The sequence below is a fragment of the Lissotriton vulgaris genome, chromosome 10, assembly GCF_964263255.1.
Source record: "Lissotriton vulgaris chromosome 10, aLisVul1.2, whole genome shotgun sequence".
In the NCBI taxonomy this organism is placed as follows: Eukaryota; Metazoa; Chordata; class Amphibia; order Caudata; family Salamandridae; genus Lissotriton; species Lissotriton vulgaris.
Window position 1 is genome coordinate 322,638,185 of NC_141698.1, and position 22,280 is coordinate 322,660,464.

Here is a 22,280-nt window from a genome sequence, read left to right on the forward strand (position 1 = left end):
TGGAAAACTTTTTCCTTGGGAGTGGATTGTTTATTTCCATCCCAGCTCTTTTTAGGAGTGTTTAAATTATTTTTAATAAATAATTTTTCAGGACTTTCGAGCAGTTGGGGTTTTACTGGTTTCCCACCCAAGCTGTCTCTACCTAATTCTTCATAGCATTTTTCTATGATTTTTGCAAGCTCAACAGGATCTTTTATATCTGTTTCCCTCACCTTCTGGCGAATCGCCACAGATGCTGCTTCTCCTTTTATGTTGTCTAATAGTATAGCCGAGACCTGCTTGAAGTATTTCAGTAATTTCATACCTAGATTTAAAGCGGGCTCTGGACCGAATTCATTTTGAATCTGTTTTAGCACTTCTGATATTACCGCCATAGACGGAACACCATGTGTTTTTGTGTAAATGGAAGCAAAGACTGTACCCCAAGTGTCGCAGTCCTCCACGTGTGGTGCGATTCCCATAGGAAGGCAGATGGTCAAGATTCTGTGTTTCTCAATAGGGGTAGTATCAGGAAATACTGCCTCTATTTGAGTGATTTTCTGTGCTAACCAGAAAGGAATTTGTTCCCGTTTTACGGGTGTTTTACCAAGACATGACTGTATGTTCTGTGGTGTAATTTTATTTGTGTTCCCCTGATGAGGGGTCAGCTGGTGTGAACTAACAGCTGGCTGGACTGTTGCAGTCCGCATTACATATTGGACTAATTGCCTATGTATTTTTATTAATGTGTTTAGCTGTACTAACTGCTCTTCTCTTGACATTCTTACAATGTCAGGATGTGGTGTGTAGCTGGCTAGAACCGGCCACGTGGCTCCTGGTCTCCCTAGAGGACCGAGCCTAGTTATGTGATTATTGTGTTTTAGGGCACCATTAAACCAGAGCAGGTGCTCTTGAAATTTAAGTGGGATTTCAATCTCCTCGAAAGGAGCGTACTCTCCCGGAGGTTCCTCTATTTTGTAATAGTGAAACTCTTGTGTTGTAGCGTTTGCCGCTGGAAAGTTTATCCATGAATAGAATACCTCTGTCTGCCGATACTCGTGAGCCTCTATCACGAAAATTACTGTACCACCTTGAGGTGTCAGTCCGTTTTCTATAAGTTTTAAAGTTATAGATCTTCTTAAGTGAACCGGGATGATAATAGCATCCGGGTCTGCTTGTTCGGGACCTTGCTGAGTCGCGTCTACTGCGGCCCCAGAGGTTCCGTTATTTTCTGGCATTGTAAAAATGCAAGTTTTGCAGAGTAGGTCTCCAATGAGACAAAGATTAGGTGCACAATATTTTGGAACACTGTATCCTTCAACGTTGAATAAACCAGAGCTTTACATAGGAATCTCTTCCTACTAAGGTCGGGTGGATTTTAACCTTTCACCCACTCCAGACGTCTATTGGAGTATTTACGGGAGAAAGGGGTCTGTGTGAAATATGCACGACTGAGTTACTCTACTGTCTTGCGTTAGTTTATTGCCTTACCAAACGTTGGGCGCCATGTAGTGTAGTTCCTAGTTTCCCACTAGGCCCTGCGCATTGGAATAACATAAACAGTAGTATCGACGTGGAACTGCGGATATTCCAGGCCTCCACTGACTATGCTAAACTTAATTGGGTTGTGTTACCAACTAGCTCAGAGGTCACTGGAAACTTTCTTCTCTGCATAGGAAGTGATCAGCTTCCATGGCACAGACAAGAAGGGATTCAGTTTTCCAACAACCGTGCAACATGACAACTTTGCTCCTCAGATCAAGAGTCAATCTCTAGGGTCGTGTGAAACAATAGACCTGTATTTCACTCAGTCAGTCTAGTGCAGTTTACTTTCACGAGATGTAGAGAATAGAGAGACGGGCGTTCGTCAATAAAGGGTTAACATTTATTGAACAGTCTTTCTTCTCGTACAAGAGAAATGTATTGCCACAATTGTAATAATTGTTATTATAAAAAGTACGTACAGTAAGATAAGTATTGCGAAATAGAACTGTAAAACCATTGATATGGTTTCTTAGCCATACAATGGTTTAAAAGTAATAAAACATATATACAGTCATATATACATTAGGCTAACATACTCAACTGGTGCTTCTAACTAAGCCTACCCCAGTGTGCCTGACCTAAGCCTAACACGTGAAAAGGGGAGTAAGTAAGTAGCTTAAGTTAAGTTGGTTTTGCCAAGGTTTGTTTCAAGAATTCTCGTCTAAGGGTTTAGTCAACACCATACCTCTGAATAGAATGATGGAGGATTGGTATCTCCTTCAGGGGTCTCTCTCGATATCCCAGTCACCCGCGAGGGTAAACCGGAAGCGCCGGGACTGGATTTCTCTGCACGAGAAAGGCAGCGGCTTCTCTTCAGCGCGTCGAGGAAGGAGGGGGGACAGCGTCCGCGGGCAGCTGGAATCTGCTGGATGTCTTCGCAGAGGGACGGCTGTTCAGCTCCTTAAGCGTACTGCACCATAGTTCGCGCTTTAGCGGCGATAATGGTATCAGCAGCTTCACCACCACGGGATAGCAGGCTGCAGCGACAGAGTGCTAGATTTACCAACACGGGGTCTTGCAGGCAGCTGGCATCAGCAACAGTAGCTCTCTTTGCTTAAGGCAACGTTGGTAATATTTATACCTGACAGGTGCCGGGTTTGACGCAAGTTTGCTGGACATAAGACGTCAATTAAAGATGTCACTAGGAAGTGATAGTTATCAGTTGCTCATTAGAGTTCCATTACTAATCAAAACATAGCAAGCGGGGATTTCCAGGTTTGCTGAGTTTTTATCTTGTTGAAGAACTCGGAGTGTTATCTAGGAATATCAGATAGTGACTGCTGCTCTGTCATTGCACTAATTGGTCGCAAAGGAAGTGGCAGAGGGAACTATGCTGGAATGTGGCTCTGTTCGTGTGAGGCCAGAGATGACTTTTCAGAAAATCGCACTTGAACGGTTATACCAATATAGGGAATAAATGGATTTATAGCCGAATAGGGGCATAAGGTCACAGTATCGATCAGGAACCTAGATAAACACGCAACAGCCTGTTGACGCTGATCCAGCGCCCCTAATGAAAAACTGTCTCACAAACGCTACTCATCTCCATAATACTCACCATTAATCAAAAATCACTACCTAGGCCCATAAACTAACAATTTTTTGAGCGACTGAATCAAGTGACCTAATTAAAACACTCTGTACCAAAACTATTTATAAAATTATATACAACTGCAGTATAATGAATTAACCATGGTTTGATTGCACAACATTAATTAAGTCACATAGGTGAATGGATCTAATATTGATAACTAGACCATGAATAAACAAGACCAGCTTGTCATTTCAAAATCTATTTTATTAATTTTATTTTAATCCAAGGAATCAATATTCTTTATTCAGAAATCATTATTTTATTAGCAAATTGAAAGCATCATTCAAGGATGGACATATTAGTCTGACATTTCAAAGTAAATCATTTAGCATGAATTAAGGCAAATAAAGTTCTCATTCGCTAAACCTATTTCCCTACCTAAAAGAATTATTAATAAAGGGTGCTATTCTTACGTGCACCAAGAGTCCGACAGCACGTCATTCAGGAATCGGGAAGCAAGAGCCCCCTCCTGTCAGTAGGGCCAGTTTTTATACCTTTCTTACTAGCTAATCTTTTTAAAAGAACATTTTTCCTTGCCATCAGAGCTCCCATTGGTTGACAGATGTCAGACCATACTCCTGTCATACTTTCTGACCAAGTCCGGGGCACATCATAAACCCTTATTGTTCTTAGATTCCATCCTTCTAGCTTCCTCACAAGTGAAACATTTCACCGAACTCGAATCCTCATACTTCCTAAACTTGGCAGGCGATTCAGGCTTTTTGTCCTTGGTGCTCTTCTCTAAGAACACGTACTACTCGACCATGACAGTTCCGCTTATTATTCCATTGTTCGAAAGCAAAAACTTTTTCTGCATATGAATGAAAGCTTCACTCTGGTCAAGTTTTGTATTTTCCAGCACTGCCAGTCAGCCATTTTCATGGGCCCACACGAAAACTAGTATTTAAAGAAACACAAGACAGTAATTAATAAAAGAATTGAAACCCATTCTGTTTCCCTCCCCCTTTGCTAAATATTAACCAAGCTAATTATGTTATCTAGCCAAAGCACAAAAGGCAGCATTATAAAAACCTTCTTCTTTTAGGCCTCCAGGATTCTCCACGAGCTTTTGCCACAGAAAAGACATGACAAAACATATGCACAGAAATATAGCACATGCTATTAATTAAACAGCCGCATTTAATACTGACAAAGACGACAGACAAGGTTAGTTAATTATTTTCACAAACTTGCAAGTGCAACATGAAAGCATATTAATCCCACATGTAATGTGTGCAATTTTAATCTAGATTGGTTAATTATTTCAACACATGCTATTAATACGGTTACATTATGGAAGTTTAACTTCGCGAATTTTGAACAACATTTCGCTCCATCAACTCCCTCATCTGGTGATTTCATAATCACCAAACCACACCCAAACAAATTTCAGGAAATTTTTTATCTATATTGATCATGTTTGGAACATCCTCAGTGTTAGTTTTTCTAAAGCTTAGATTCAGCAATTTGTCTACTACTCTCATATTGAGCTCTACGAACCTCTTCCAGTTCTATTTCCTTCTCCTGTTCCTTTCTGAGCTTGTAAATTCTCTTCTTTTCCCTCACAAATTTCTTTCTCTTGTGTAGCATGCAACTAATATTTAACAAAAGTATCACTATAGCTATTACTATTACAGGATAAAGTATTTTCCCAATGATTGAGCTACCAATCTCTTGGAACCAATTTTTAATCGTTGCGAATCTTTTAGCCAAGCGCTCTGTAAAACTTTAATCGTTCCACAGGTTCAATTTCAGAATGTATTTCTGTTAAATTCTTTATATACATTTCTATATCTCTACTTTTATCTGGGATATATGTACAGCAATGTTGGACGTGCAATGTCCCACAGACTCCTCCCTCTTTGGCTAGCAGAATGTCTAAAGCAAGACGATTCTGCATTACCATAGATCTCAAGGCAACAAGTTCAGTATCAACTAATTGAAATCCACTTGCTGTATCTGTTGACAATCTGTCAACAATTGCAGAAACTTTTCTGATCTTATTTGCATTCAGGGTAATTCCCACCATAGGTATTATTGCACCAAATATTTCTCCCATAATTTCAGAGAAACTTTCTCTTTTAAATCTGCTCAGGTGATCACCAATTTCAAATGAGCTCTTTGAATTTCTATCTAGATGAAATATCTTTGGGAAAACTAAACCAACAAAACAGGTCCCATACCAATGGTCGGGATGACTGTAGTAGGCTTTATTCCCACCAATGAAATAAATTCCAGGAAAAATCGGATCTTTGCCCCCTTTAAATCCCCAACCCCCTATAATACGATAGGTATCTTCACATTGACTTGCCCCAACAAAATAATTATCATAAAGGGTGTTATCCCTCCTAATGCAACGCTTTCCTCTATCAGGTTTATCTATGTTAATAGCAACATTTTCATTTCTTCCATTAAGTTTCTCATCCTCCTTTTGCCAAAATTTTGACTTGGCATGTTTCGTCACCATGTTTCTCTTATAAATTGCTCTTCTCTCTTCCACCATATTTAGTAATGTTTTTTCTTCTGTTCTCAACTTACATGTTATATTATTTTTGAAAGCATACTCATAATTGAGTTCAGCAGTCACTAAGAAAAATTCCCTCATCTGTTTCGCAGGTTTAACTTTGTTTAAGCTATTTACAACTTTTAGATTGGCAAATATTTCATCACAGTCAGAATAATAGTATTCCAACCGACCAGTCTCATAAAACAAACTAGTTATTACACTACAAGTAATGCCATAGGTAAGGGGAAGCATATTGTATGTAACCCCTTCAGAAACTGAAGCAGGTAATTTCACACAAACATAACAGTCCTTGACATTCATTACTTTGACATATTCAGAAAGGAGTCTAGAAAAGGTATTACTAGAAAAATCACCAACAGATCTATCTTGGTGGATCTCTGGTTTATGCACAATAACTCTATTAGTTTTGCCTGCTTCATGATGAACAGCTTGTTTAGTCTCAACTTTACTAGTCATGTTAGCTTTGTATATCTTTGTCAATTCCAAAAGGGAAAATGACAGCTAGAATTAACCAGACCAAAATTAATAAAATCATACAAACAGAAGACATTTTACAACATCTTCTTAGAATAGAACATCTTGAATTGTTGTTAGAAATAGGCATCTTTTACTTGAGACAAGAGCCTTTCAGAAAAAACAAAAATTAAAAATTAAAATTCTTAAAAATCACTCAAATTAAAAATTACACCCCCCTTTTTAATTTTTTTTTTTAAAGAATTCACTAACAGCTTTTCTTCGGTCTTACGTCTTACAATGTGCTTTTCCAGCTAACACAATTTCTTTGACCTTGTGCCACCTAACACATTTTCTTCGACCTTATGTCAATCACAATTTTAACCTGAAATTAAAACAAGTTCAGTCTATGTCACTTGTGTCATCTATTTCTTCCTGACTACTACTACTCACTTCCACTACTGGTGGGATAATGATGTAGGTCCATTCAGGTGACTTATACTTCTGGTTTGGTTTTAATGGTCTTTTTCCCTTTCCCCTACTGCTAATCACTTCTATTTTCTTTCCTGCTTCATTTATCTTATCAAAATCACAATTCTGACTTGAAATCTCATTTATCTGTTCTTTTGACTTATTCACTATTTTGAATTTCAGGCCTTCATTTTCATTTGGCCAGTTATCTCCTTTTCTGAATAGTTTCTTCTTTGGCTCAGATTGATTACATTTGTTTCTCCAAGCTCTTTATCTGAATTCTCTCACTTTAGATTCTTCGTCACTTTCATCAGTTTCATCTTCTGTTTCTGAGATTTGAATCTGAAATCTAGATTCAGGTGCTTCTTTACTCGGCAGCTTCTTTACTCTGTTAGGAACATAATCCTTATAGCTGGTACTTGGTAATTCGTCTTCTTCTTCTTCCTGAATTACTTCCAATCCACCAGTTTCAGAATTTTCATTCCTTCTTCCAGAGCTTTCAGTCTGCTTTTCAATACTTTCCTGATTTGACTCACTTCTTGATCAGACTCCTTTTCTGCTTCTTTTTCTAGCAGATCTTCATCATTTTCGGAGTCTAGTATCACAATTTCTAGATCTTTTTCATTCGATGCCTGATTCACATCTGCATTTTCCAGATCTCGACTTTCTTGTCGATCTTCAGTATCTGGATTTTCAGGTTCTCCTTCAGAATCTGAATCAGCTGTTGTATCACCCTCTTCGTCAGAATTCTCAGGTGGTGGCACTCGAATCGTATGGCTGGCATGTATCCACCTTTTCAGACCTTTACACTTAACTGCATTTGTTGTAACAAGTATCACTTGTCTCGCTTTCTGCCACCTGGGTACCAGACAATTTCTCCTTCGATGAACCTTTGTCCTCACCCAGTCCTGTCTCCTGACAAAAGATCATGTGCCTGCTCCTTTTCTCTTGTGAGCACTTCAGTTCCCACCTGATGGAACACAGAAGTCACTACATCAGACAGGGTTTTTACAGTACTCCATAATTGCACTATCATTAATGCTAAGAACCCTTCCAACTGGAACAAATGCTTGTCTCATTACTCTGCCCATCAGAATGTCATGAGGACTTAAACCAGTTTTTTTGTCAGGAGTACTTCTCAAAGACATTAAAACAAGTGGAAGTGCATCAGTCCACTTCATTCCTGTAGCTAAGCACATTTTGGCAAGCCTATTTTTGATAGTACCATTAACTTGTTCCACAACACCTGATGCTTCTGGTCTGTAAGCACAATGCAGCTTTTGTTTTATACCAAGTGCTTCACAAATCATCTGTAACAATCTGTTTTCAAAATGTGTTCCGCGATCAGTTTCAACTGTCACTGGAAATCCATACCTAGGTATGATCTCTCTCAAAAGCAATTTTGCCACAGTAACTGAATCATTGTGACGAGTCGGGAAAGCTTCTACCCATCTTGAAAACAGACAGATTATCACAAGAACATATCTTAATCTGTTGTGAGGAGGCATATCAATGAAATCCATCTGTAACCTGGTAAAAGGACCACCCTCCCGTCCTATGGTTCCCAAGCTTACAACTGTTTTTCTGTTCGGATTGATCTGTTGACAGATCAAGCATTTTTGGCAAAAAGCTTCTGCATTTATCCTGAATTTTGGATTGTACCATGTTTGTCTAAACAACCTGATCATTGAATCTCTGCCTAAGTGACCTGGACCATGATACATTCGTGCCATGTCAGCAATCATGCAGTTTGGCATTACTGGTCTGTCATCTTTGTAAACCCAAATTCCATCTTCTTCTCGCTGCCTGCAACCTGCTTTTAGCCATGTGTCCTTCTCTTCATCATCTGCCTCATCTTGTAGATCTTTTACTCCTTGCCATGTCTCAATTACAGATGTTAGCATGAGTGAGTTCAAAACATGATCATTGTTTTTATCCCGATTAACTGACATATTGTTTTTCGCGCAAAACTTTGCAACTTCCTCCGCGTATGCATTACCTTTTGTCATGTAATCGTTGCCCTTTTTATGCAATTTCTTCTGGTAATTGAATGCCATTGATTAATCTTTCAATCAGTTTTGCATTCCTGATTGGAGTCCCCCCAGAAGTTAAATAACCTCTTTGAGACCAGAGCTGGCCATAGTCATGGACTACGCCATATCCATTCTGACTATCAGTCACTATGGTAATTTTCAATCCTTTTGCTTTTTCACATGCACGAATCAAAGCAATCAATTCTGCTATTTGAGCTGAACGAATTCCTTCGAAACAAAAAGCTTCAACCACATTTGCAACTGTGCAAACTGAATATGCTGCACACAGAACACCTTGATCTGATCTCAAGCATGATCCATCAACAAAATAAACAAAATCTGACTCAGGCAATGGTACATCTTTAATGTCCTGCCTTGCTTTTGTACAATATTCTAAAACATCCAGGCATTCATGATCAATGTCATTCTCATTTCTGATTTCTGTCACAATTCAATCAGGCAATAATGTGGATGGATTCAGATTCACACATCTTGCAATCGAAACGTTATCTGATCCCAGAATAACTTTTTCATATTTTGTCAATCTGTTACTTGTCAAGTGCTGAGTTTTGCTTCTGGTAAGAAGAATCTCAACTGAATGGGGAACATATACTTTACAGGAAACCCCATAATTATCCCTTCACTTTGTTCCAAGCTCACACTTGTTGCAGCCACTGCTTTTAAGCAACCTGGTAATGCTTTTGCAACAGGATCAAGAACTGCTGAGAAGTAAGCAATTGGCTTTCTCAGTATTCCATGTCTTTGAAACAAAACTGATAATGCACATCCTTCCCTTTCACTGCAATACAGCTCAAACTCCTTTTCATTATCGGGCATACCCAATGCTGGTGCTTCACACAAGCTTCTTTTTAATTGTTCAAAGGCCTCTAATTCAGTTTTTGTTAAGGTAATCAGGTCTTTTATGTCTGCTTTTGTCAGTCTCTGTAATGGTTTTGCAATAACTGAAAATCCACTAATCCATTGACGACAATAACCTACCATTCCAAGAAACATTCTGACCTGTCTCTGTGTTTTTGGAGGTTGCATTGCTTAATTCATTTTTATTCTCTCTACTGTTACCTGTCTAATTCCTTTTGCAATCCTGTGACCAAGATATTTTACTTCTTGTTTGCAAAACTGTAATTTTGCTGGAGACACTCTATGTCCCTCATCTGCCAAATGATTTAAGAGAGTAATTGTACTGTCACACAGTTGTCTCGTGTTTTTGCAGCAACAAGAAGATCATCATTGTACTGAATAAATGTTGATTTTCCAGGCAGATCTAAATTTTCCAGGGATTTCTTTAGCAACTGATTAAAAATAGATGGACTTCCTGTATATCCTTGTGGGATACGACACCATGCTAATATACGCTCTTGGAATCTGAACGCAAAAATTTCTTGGCTCTCTGGATGCAATGGAACAGTAAAGAACGCATTACAAAGGTCTATAACTGTATACCATTCTGCATCATGCGGAATCTGATAAAGAATTACCGCTGGGTTTGGTACAACTGGGCAACATGGAACAACTATTTGATTAACCTTTCTCAGGTCCTGAACTATTCTGTAAGTTACGTTTGGCTTTTTGATTATCATAAACGGTGAATTACATGGACTGCTCTCAATTTCTTTTAAAACACCTTGTTTTATGAACTTTTCAATCACAGGAATTACTCCATCAATTGTTTCAGCTTTCATTTTATACTGAGGAATATTTGGATAATCTGCTCCTTGTTTTACTGTAATTTGCACTGGGTCTACATGTTTCATTAAACCCATTTCATCACCAGTCAAATCCCAAACTTCATTATTGACTGTTTCTTTTAATTCTCCAGGTAAATTATTTTTGTAAAAATCAGGAAATAATTTACTTTCTTCTGCTTCAACCATTAACATTGTTAATTTATAAAGGCCATCTTCTTCATCAGGAGTTTGAAGCTCAATACCATCCGGTGAGCAATATATTTTACAATTCATCTTACAAAGGATGTCCCTTCCTAACAAGTTTACAGGACTGCTATCACAGACTACAAATCTATGTTTGTCCTTAAATTTACCAATTTCAACTTTAACTGGATCTGTTAAATCTGTTTTAATTTGCTGATTAGCTACACCAACTACTTGGATAGTATCCCCAGAGAGAGGCAGGTTTGCTATTTCCACTGATCTAACAGTAGAACGGGTAGCACCAGTATCCACTAGAAAAGTGATTTCTACATCATTCACTTTACCGTTAATAAATGGACCTGACTGATCTACCTCAAGAGTGGCTCCAAGCACACTCTCTTCCTCCTCTCTCAGGCACCATCATAAGTAATCATCAGACTCGCTTCCATCATTTTCTTTCAACCAATATTGTTGAGAAACATTCGACACATTCACTCTTGGTGATCTGTTTACCTGTTCACCTCCGCAGAATCCTGTTTCAGTACTGTATCTCTGTACATTAACACAATTAGAAAGTGCCGGTTGTGGAATCTGACTCTGCTGATTCACTAACTGTCGCTGTAGCTGTTGCTGCTGATTTATCTCGTTTAACTGTCGCTGTAGCTGTTGCTGCTGATTTACCTCATTCTGCATCTGTGGATTTAATGATGTATTTTTGAAATTTCTGGGCGGATTTTACACTCGCGCTTCCAGTGTCCAATTTCGCCGCAATTAAACAAGGGAGTTTCTGCTTTAATTCTTCAATATTACCTGTTAATTTTGGTTTAAGTACCCTTAAATTTCCCCTGATTCTGTTGAACATTTTTGTTTTCAAAGGCTGCAATTTGTTGTTCAGCTACTTTCACCTGTGCCCACATTGCTTTTTCTTTCAGATTTTGTTGTTTAGCATCTATCTCATCACTGCAGTATTTTGCTTTTCTCAGGATATCATCAACTGAAAGTGATTGCCAACCAACTATTCCTGATCTGATCATTTCACCAATTTCAGGTCTCAAGCCATATACAAATCTGTAAATAAAATGGCTCATATCCTTCTCACTCAGCTTCTCATAACCACTGTATTGTTTAAATACCAGGAGTAATCTTTCATAGAAGGAATGAACTGACTCTTTTGGTTCTTGATTTGTTCTGTCGATTTTAACCCAATCTACTTCTTTTGGGGGAATTTTGTTTTTCGGCCATACAATTACTTTATCATATAAAGTTATGACATTAGCTGAAGGTGCACCTGTTACTTTATCTCGGGTAGGTTCTTCTTTGGGCCAATCTATAGAGATTTTACATTCTGTCCAAAGATCTGAAGGAACAACGATGTCAAAGAATCCATCAAGATCAATCCACAGAACATTTGAGACCTTAACAAATCTTTCTACCCGACAGTACCATTCCATTCCACAGGTTTTTCTCTCAATTTGGGAAAATCATTTGTGAACAGTAAAATGTCCTGTCTTGACCAAGGAACATGAACATAACCTCCACCAGCTATTATTTCTCTCATAGGAAACTCATTTGCAATTTCCCCTCTTTCTCTTTTTTCTTCCACTCTTTTCTTTGTCCATTTCACTCGCCATTTGCTTAATTCACCTATTCTTTTTAGAAACACTATCAATTCTTTTATATGACTTATCCTTCCTGTAATGTTCATACTTTCGATATCTTTTTCTGAGAAGTCTACTCTATAACGTTTCTGTAAATTTTTATGTCTCGTCAAATCTACGTCTAATTCAGCAGCTATTTCTTCTAACAAATCATATTTATTTTTCGTTTTCCATTGTATGCTCTTGCAAATAAACAGCAATTCATCATCCTGATATAACTGTCAGGACCAATCGTGCCAATAATTAATTCCTCCAAATCTGCTTTCAATTTTGCAACATCAAGTAATTTAAATTCTGAAGACTTATTTATCCTGTTTTCTGGAGTTCCAGAATCAGATTCTGTAACAGATGGAGATTGACCATTTGAAAAACTTTGATTAAAAGTTAAGTCTGGCATCTTTTTCTCTCTGTGAATTTCTGATAAATCTGAATAAAATTTTTCAGCCACTTTCTGAATTTCTGCATTTAAAGGAACAGTTAGCTGAATGTCTAATTTCTTTTTGATCAAAACTGGAACAACAGGATCAATTGTTACTGGTACCGTTACTGCTTCCATGCCTTTAGTTAACTGCTGTATCAATGCCTCTTTTGATCTATAGTCTTCTGAAATTTCTGGAGTGTCCTCAAGTCTTTCTGTTCTAATTACAATTCTTGGGACTTCATTTCTTTAAGCTGAAGTTTCAGGATAATTTCTACTTTCTCCAGAAGTGCTAGAATTAGCTCGTGTTTCTACTCTCTCCGGAAATTTTGCATTATTCTGATTTAATCTAAATGAGGTTTAATCAATAATCTATCTAGGAGAGGCACTTGGAGAAGTTCCTTGAGGATTTCTCGGGGTAGATCATGAACAATCTGATTGATAAGGTGGTGGTTTATGTTTTGTTGTATAAATTTCTTCTAAAACTGCATCATCTAATTCTTCATCAATATTATTTTTCTTTTCAGCACTCTTTTGGCCTGTTGCCTCACCAGGTAACCTTGTTTTATACAAACCATTACTCATATCTGTCCGTCTCCAACAACTCATTCTATCTTCGTGAGTTTCTCTAGTAACATTCATTCTAGTACCTCTTGTTACACCTCTGTTCTCCCGTTCTAAATCAAACATCTCATCTTCCCATTCAGCTAAAGCCTCAAATTGTGTAGGTCTGGGTTTTGGTACGAGAGACATCATTTTTTCTCTCAAGTTTCTCAACACCTTCAAATTAAATGACCCATCTTCCGGCCAAGCCAATACACCATCATTTTTGGTATATTCCATCCAATTCTCCATCCAAAGAACAGTATGATAACCAAATTCACCTTCCATTTAGGCTGCAGGTGTTTTATACTTATGAAGTAATTTACCACATCGTGTTTCGATTTTCTTATCATTTTTGAAAATATTTTTTAATTTCTGAAACCATCAAGGCTTCTTTTCATCGTACGAGTAATAATAACTCATGTTTTAAAACAAATCGGCTTACTAAAAAGATCGTAAATATTTTCTTGTTGTTCCGCGATTCCAGCCAATCCGTGCGCCAAAGTCACCAGGTTAAGCTACGTCACTATTCTGTTCAGCGAATAGAATTGCCGTATTTCAGAATGAGCCAATCAGGTATAAGCCTGCAAAGTCACATGAGCCAATCAGTGCGCGAATACTGTGACTTATACTAGCCAATCACAGCGCGAACCTAGTGACGTATGCTGCCGCTGCAGCTTCACTGTCTCCGTTCTATTCCTAGAACAAACCCCTCCTTTACAAAATATTTTCACAGCGCCATATTTTGCCAATATAAATCCTCACTTGCCAGTAAGAATAGACGACGCTTCCTTAGCCTTCACTCAAGCTTGGATACATTCTACTACTCTTTTCACAGTGAGTTTTATAACAGGACAGTTGTCCCTATACTCGAAAGCTACGATTTCATAGACAATCCTCACTATACATTCAACTACCAATCTCACCTAAGGTCCCTAAACTTGTGCTGTACGTCCACAACACTAGTGATATATGTCAATACCGCTATTTAAAACAGGACAAATGAACTGTGTAACTTCACTTGTCACACTACTCTTGCCGGCACTCTAGGAATTTTCTCACTGCTGGAAAAGACCTTTCGACTACATATAACAACTGGACAAACTTAACATGTTTTAGACATGTATCCTATGTAACCACACGTAGCATGTCAGTTACAATAGTAACCGTAACTCTGCTACCAGATAATTGACCCAGCGCCCCTAATGAAAAACTGTCTCACAAACGCTACTCATCTCCATAATACTCACCATTAATCAAAAATCACTACCTAGGCCCATAAACTAAAGAGACAATTTTTTGAGCGACTGAAGCATGTGACCTAATTAAAACACTCTGTACCAAAACTATTTATAAAATTATATACAACTGCAGTATAATGAATTAACCATGGTTTGATCGCACAACATTAATTAAGTCACATAAGGGAATGGATCTAATAATGATAACTAGACCATGAATAAACAAGACCAGCTTGTCATTTCAAAATCTATTTTATTAACTTTATTTTAATCCAAGGAATCAATATTCTTTATTCAGAAATCATTATTTTATTAGCAAATTGAAAGCATCATTCAAGGATGGACATATTAGTCTGACATTTCAAAGTAAATCATTTAGCATGAATTAAGGCAAATAAAGTTCTCATTCGCTAAACCTATTTCCCTAACTAAAAGAATTATTAATAAAAGCTGCTATCCTTACGTGCACCAAGAGTCCGACAGCACGCCATTAAGGAATCGGGAAGCAAGAGCCCCCTCCTGTCAGTAGGGCCAGTTTTTATACCTTTCTTACTAGCTAATCTTTTCAAAAGAAAATTTTTCCTTGCCATCAGAGCTCCCATTGGTTGACAGATGTCAGACCATACTCCTGTCATACTTTCTGACCAAGTCCGGGGCACATCATAAACCCCTATTGTTCTTAGATTCCATCCTTCTAGCTTCCTCAGAAGTGAAACATTTCACCGAACTCGAATCCTCATACTTCCTAAACTTGGCAGGCGATTCAGGCTTTTTGTCTAAGAACACGTACTACTCGACCATGACAGTTCCGCTTATTATTCCATTGTTCGAAAGCAAAAACTTTTTCTGCATATGAATGAAAGCTTCACTCTGGTCAAGTTTTGTATTTTCCAGCACTGCCAGTCAGCCATTTTCATGGGCCCACACGAAAACTAGTATTTAAACAAACACAAGACAGTAATTAATAAAAGAATTGAAACCCATTCTGTTTCCCTCCCCCTTTGCTAAATATTAACCAAGTTAATTATGCTATCTAGCCAAAGCACAAAAGGCAGCATTATAAAAACCTTCTTCTTTTAGGCCTCCAGGATTCTCCATGAGCTTTTGCCACAGAAAAGACACGACAAACATATGCACAGAAATATAGCACATGCTATTAATTAAACAGCCGCATTTAATACTGACAAAGACGACAGACAAGGTTAGTTAATTATTTTCACAAACTTGCAAGTGCAACATGAAAGCATATTAATCCCACATGTAATGTGTGCAATTTTAATCTAGATTGGTTAATTATTTCAACACATGCTATTAATACGGTTACATTATGGAAGTTTAACTTCGCGAATTTTGAACAACATTTCGCTCCATCAACGCCGAATCCGGTACCAACACTGCTGACAGCGAGAGCCTGCGTGGGACAGCTCGTGCCTCCATCCTGGTCATGGAAGACGCCTCCTGGTCCACGTGGCTGCAGAATCAAGCGTCCACTCTTCACCTGATTGCGACAACATCATCTGGTTCCTTCCTGGTTCCACTCCAGTCACTGGCTAGTGACTTTGAACATTGTCCCCTCTGCTTTCAGGTCTTCATCTTCCTTGATCCACCCTTGGATCACTCCGGACAGCTTCCTCCTGGTCGCCTGCAGCATCTTTCTTCAAGGCTCCATAGACTTCAACGCGGAAACCCGACACACTTTGACACCTATGCACCCGCAGCCCGTGGGTGAGGTAACAAGAGCATTTCGGTGCTCAAGGGTAGATCAACTCTCCTAGTGTCCAGATTTCCAGTCGTTTTAGTCCTAACTAGTCAGAACTGTCACTTTGTTACGCATCTCGCGTGTGAGTTCACACTCTGCACATGCGTTCCGTGGGCCTCCTATTACTTACCTAAGGTTAGGGTAGTGTAGTCCCAGCGATCCTACAGCCCCTGGACACCTCCATTCCTTCTATCGATTTCCTTATGCCACTTGTGTAGTATATGGTTTGTTGCGCCCCTAGGGCAACATTGTAACTTGTGCAACTTAACATATTTTTCTTAAGAGTCTTGTCATGTTCTTAGCCCTCTGACCTCATAAAGAGTTCAGAGGTGTTTGTTAGTTAATAAATATCTTGTTTATTTTCATAACTACCTGTGTGGTGTCCTTTCATTTGGTATTCAAGGGGTTATATGTGGTAAGACAGCTGGCTTCACATGCCAAAAGAGTTTAGCCTAAGACTGCTTTGTCCATGCTACCATTAGGATAGCTGGTCTATAAGGTTGACTTACAACCAATCACCATAAGGGTTGTTTGGATTGATACAAGGTGATCACTAGAACTAGTGAGCATCATATATCAGGCCAACTTCTCACATCGACTACGGGAATGCCATCCTTACAGGGACTCCAAAAGCTCACCCAGCCCCTCTAAGAGCAGTGCTGAACATGTCAGCTCGACTCGTATCTGGAGTTAAAAGATTTGAACACATCACTCCAGCTCTCAACTGCCTCAATTGGCTTCCCATGGAAGGGAGATGTATTTATAAACTGGCTTGCATCACACACAAAACCCTTCACTTTCCTGACCTCAACTACTTAAATAACAAACTGAGTAAAGCAGGTCAATCCAGAACACTAAGAAGCTCCAACTCACTCCTTCTTATTCCTCCGAAATTGAAAAAGAAAACTACCCAATACCGATTGTTTTCTGGTAACGCGCCCAGGATATGGAACGCTCCCCCTGGAGTCCTCAGATGCAACCCTTCCTTCTCCTGTTTCAAAAGGGACCTGAAACTCCATCTCCTGAACAAGTACTTTCATGACCAACGTCAACTAACCTAGTCTTCCTTATTCATGTTGTCTCCTCGCTCTCTGGACATTCAAGAATAGTGGTGACCGGACTATGTCACTCTCGCCTTTTTCTTTTATTCCTCTCTCCCCCTCCGCTCCACTGCAAATGTATTTAACATGCTGTATTTTTTTCTGTGGTTTGCTTCCTTACTGCCTACTATGTAATGCAATATCTTTCTGCTGTTTACTGTGTATATGTAAAGCGCTCTGATACTTACGGGTCAAGCTAGCGCTATATAAAACTTTTAAAATGAATAAATAAATTGGTAGTCAATGGGGCATCTGGTAGCAATGAAGGACCTGAAAGGATTAAGGCTATCTGTTCATCCGAAAATGCTAAACAATTCATCACACCTATTCAATGCCTATTCCAATATTACAACAAAGGATCAGGAGATTTATGTTTCTTATTTCCCTCTTTTTATATATATACAGCTTCAACCAGCGTTAGCTTACTTATTCACAACTAGTGTCAACTATCTAAAAAGACTGTCAAAGCAGCATGACTCTCACGGCTGTGCCGCATTACATAACACACCAACACAAATAGCCTAGCCTACACTACACTACACTCTACATTCCTTAGACTATGACAACAGGATTTTCAATGCCCTTAGAGGCCTTCATTGGTCACAGGGCCCTTGGTACCTAGGGCACCTTTTACAAGGGGCTTACATGTTGCCAGAGAGGTGCCAATTTGGGGGTACACAGTGTAGTTTTAAAGAAAGAACATAGGCCCTGGGTACCTGGTTGGCAGGAACCCAATTCACACTTAGTCAAAGAATATCAACATCAGACAAAAAGTGGGGGTAACCATGCAAAAGGGGCACTTTCCTACAGTCACTGAATGAGATCACATGCCTTATTTGTGTCAAGGAATATAAACATGTTTTAAAACAGCCTTGTGAATTGCATTAATGTGCAGGAGCTGGTATATCCCACACTACTGTCAATGCATTTTGGCCCATCATAGGCATCTGATATGACAACTTAGCTGATCTGCACTTATGTTCATTGTGTGCAAAGGGTGGTGTTAGGGATTTGTACTCATTAAATGGACAAAACTGCTTGACTACACTCATCATAAAATATCACTCAAAGTGTCACACATATGGTAATCAAATGTCGTGCATAAACAATGAAAACACAGAAATATCACACTAATGGAAACATAAAACGTGGCTGCTTTGCCATGCTACTAAGTATGGGTGACATTATACAGATCGCAAAAAAGTGTCACACATGGTCATTGAATCGCACTCATAATTCTATTTCAGTACCGGAGGCTCCGATTATGCTTTCTCATTTCTTTAATAGAAATGTTCAGCAGCCAATCAGAAAACATTATAGACAACAGAAAAAACTACAATACCCATGAATACTAGTGTATCACATGATAGACCATAGAGTCATCAGTATAAAAGGACCCATAGAGAATGCCAACTCCTCTTTCTTTGCTGCTCCGCAGCCAGTTAAGTCTACTTTTACATATTATTGCTTTGCTATTATTGTTTTTGGCTTACTACTGCTTTGAGCGATTCCTGCTGCTACCGCTTCCTTATCGCTGTGGTTGCGCGCTGGCCTATACCTTATTTTGCCTTTCCGCCGCTTCGTTCTTTCACTTTGTAGTTTTTCATGCTCTCTTGCTATGCGTCGGACTTGCGTCGCTTCGAGGGGTGTGTGGTCACCTCCCCGGGTCGGGCGCACTGCGCCCCTGCCTTCTTTATTTTTGTGGCGCGGGAGAAGGGGCTGTGAGGCTCACGCCAGGAGCGCGGGTGCTCTGTTTCCTTTGCTTGCAGGCGGCCGTTACCGTGCATGCGCAGCGGCCATTTTCTTTGTTTACATCTGCGTATTTCCCGGATTCCTGTCAGAAAGGCAGCGTTTCACCGCTTCCAGACCCCTGCCTGCGCATTTAGCCCCTAATTACGCCCAGAGCTGCTGTATATACACTTTCCGGTACAAAAGGGGGTGGTGATGGACGGAGCATCTGAATCAATCAAACACTCACACCCAGTCAAAAGATCTGGGTTTAATCCATCACTGTTCTTTAGCCCACTCTGCCACCCCAGTTCAGACATGGCCATATGCAAATCAGTCTGACCCTGTGCCTCATGGGAATAGTCCAGTCCGTCCATCACCACCCCCTTTTGTACCGTGTATACACTTTGGGCAGTATAATTTTCATAGGCATTGCCTAGAGTGGCTTATTGTTGGCAAGCCACCGTCCACCTTTTAATTTGTGTTACAAAACAGGTTTCTTTGGCATGTCTGTTCTGTTGGCTTGCCTTGGGGTGGTCACTCCCCCTGCATTGTGCCTTTGGCATACCTATATAAATGTTATCCTCTGTGGGCATTTAATTGTTACACTTTGTGTAATCATGGAAGAATATTTTGAAGAGGATGATTTTTATTATGAGGAGGATGCCTCTGGCTCCATGGAGCAGGATCTTGTGGAGGCTTTAGATCAGGGAGTGCAGCACTCCGTTAACAAGGCACTTGTCCGCGCAATCACTCCTTTGAAGCGTCATCTTTCACTCTATGCTCAACAACAAAGGTGGTTGCCATCTATTTCCGGACGTTCTTCCACCTCTAAGTCCCCCACTAATCCTCACAAATCTGATTTTCAACGCTTGGCGTAGACATTGTCCAGTGACCAATCCACGTCCAAAGCAACTAAAAGGGCTATTACGTCACAGGATGTTCCAACGGATACAGATGATTCTTCTTCATCTTCCTCTTCGAATCATGATGTACCTCCGCCTTCTAAAAAAGATCGCAAAGAACGCTATGTTGATGCTCCAACGCATCCTCAGCTCCTCACCTTTGAACCCTCTGAAATTGTTCATCAGAATTCTTCTTCTTGGCTCCCCTCCGTCGCTGTGGCTGAATATGTTCAAGCTCATATTCGTCAGCCATTCGAGAAGGATGTCAGGGCTCGCCTCCGTTCAGAGTGTCCCCGCCCTGATTTGGCCGACAATTTAGCCAACCATAGAGGTTGACCCTACTATGGTGACATACCTTAAGAAGTATGCTAGGGATCCTAAAAAGGGCATTGACAGAGCGTGGAGTTCCTGCCAAGATAAATTGCTGGATCTCTTGGGCCCTCTTACTAAAATCTTGGACCTGGGTTTTCAGGCCAAGGAGTCATTGTCTCTTGTGGATACAGATGAATTAATTGAGTGGTCTCAGAGAGCGATTTGCCAATTGGGGAATGCCAATTGCGTTATGTCCTGCGAGCATTGGCGCTCCATTTTGCTGAAACTTGATCCTAAGTTGGCTGAATTGTCATCATCTGAATCAGGTAACCCTTAGCTCAAGGTCTATTGTTTGATCAGCCCTTCTTGAAGGAGTTAACAAAGTTTGTGGCAACTTTTAGTGGGCTTGATAAGGCTCAGGCCTCTCTCCGGAGTGCCTTTCGCCCTGTTTTTGCAAGGGCCGGACGATACAGGGGACGATCGTTCGGCTGTGGCTCCAACCAGAATTCCCATAGTGGATTCCAGTCCCACCGTGGCGGAGGCCAGGATTCAGGCTACAACAACCGAGCCTCTTTCTATCCCTCCCGTATTGGGAGAGGTCAGTACAAAAAAGGTTGGTATGGAGGGGCCCAAGGTGGACACCATGGTTCCAACACTTCCGGTGAGATTAATCCCTGCTTCGGAGGTGGTCTTGGGGGGCAGAATTCAATTTTTTCTACCAAACTGGCGTCTGATCTCCAGCGATGCATGGGTATTGGAGACGGTTCAGGGTTACAAGATAGAGTTCTACTATGCTCAACATCAATCCCGCCCGCCTACTCCCCTAGTTTTCTCCCTTCAGGAACAAGAGTTCATTTCAGCAGAGATCGATTCTGTTCTGAAAAAGGGTGCCATCACTCCGACTTCCCGACATCCACAAGGCTTTGCAAGCACAGTTTTTCTGTTCCAGAAAAAAGCGGACGGGTCCAGATTGGTACTCAATCTCAAGGATTTCAACGAAGGGGTGGTATATCGACACTTCAAAATGGAAGGTATCCATCTTTTGAGGGATCTTCTTCGAGAAGGGGACTGGATGGTCCGTCTCGATCTGAAGGACGCTTACTTGTCGATTCCCATCTACAGGCCGCACTGTCGGTTCTTTCAGTTTCAGTGGCAGGGGACTTGGTTTGAGTACAAGGTTCTCCCGTACGACCTCTCGTCGGCACCCTGGTGCTTCATGAAGCTTCTGAGGCTTGTCGTCGTATCCTTGCGAGCTTGGGGTGTTCGTCTAATCATATATCTGGACGATATTCTGATCATGGCGGAATGCCCTCACAAGTTAATGATGCACTTGGAATGGTCCATCAATCTCAGGGTTTTCTGGTCAATCCTCAAAAATCGATCTTTCTTCCTTCCCAGTCGATAGACTTTCTGGGTTTCCAGGTCAATTCCCTTTCTTGTCAACTCCTCTTGCCCAATCAGAAGATTCGGTCCATCAAGAGGGAGTTGAATTTAGTTTTGTCTAAACAGAGTGTATCGTTGAGGTCTATAGCTCGGATTGTCGGTCTGTTAGCCTCCTCAATTCAGGCGATTTTCCCGGGCCCTCCTCATTACCAGGTACTTCAGCGTTTGTAAATGTGTAAATGTGTTTGTATAGCGCACTTCTACCCTGAGATCTCGTAGCGCTGTATTCATACCGCTGTGGAACCCTTCCTGGCTTTCCTGTGAGATGTCCACTCCTGGGTACCACCAAGGTGAAGCCAGGCATCCAAGCGCTGCTGGGGCCATTGTGGAGATTAAGCAAGCTATTGCCCAGAGTCACAGAGTGGGACCCATGATTAGACTAGGCACCGAGGCGAGAATTATCAGGTCCGGGGAGATTGAGTCCAAGAGCCGCCGAGGTGGGAATTGAACCTTGGTCCCGGGCCAGACCTCTGCATCATGGTCTGCCGCTCTAACCATTCAGCCACGCTTCTTCACATTTGAAAATATGTAATCTCCAGAAAGGCCTTCACTATTCAGATCTGGTCCCTCTTTCAGAGGAAGCGAGGTGGGAGATGAAGTGGTGGTTGGAACATATGGAGGC

The 22,280-nt window shown here is 40.4% G+C and overlaps 1 pseudogene; it reads left to right on the forward strand.

Moving 5' to 3' along the window:
* Positions 1 to 19,618: 19,618 nt before the first annotated feature.
* LOC147685187 (uncharacterized) lies at positions 19,619 to 20,552 on the forward strand (annotated as a pseudogene).
* The last annotated feature ends 1,728 nt before the right edge of the window (positions 20,553 to 22,280 follow it).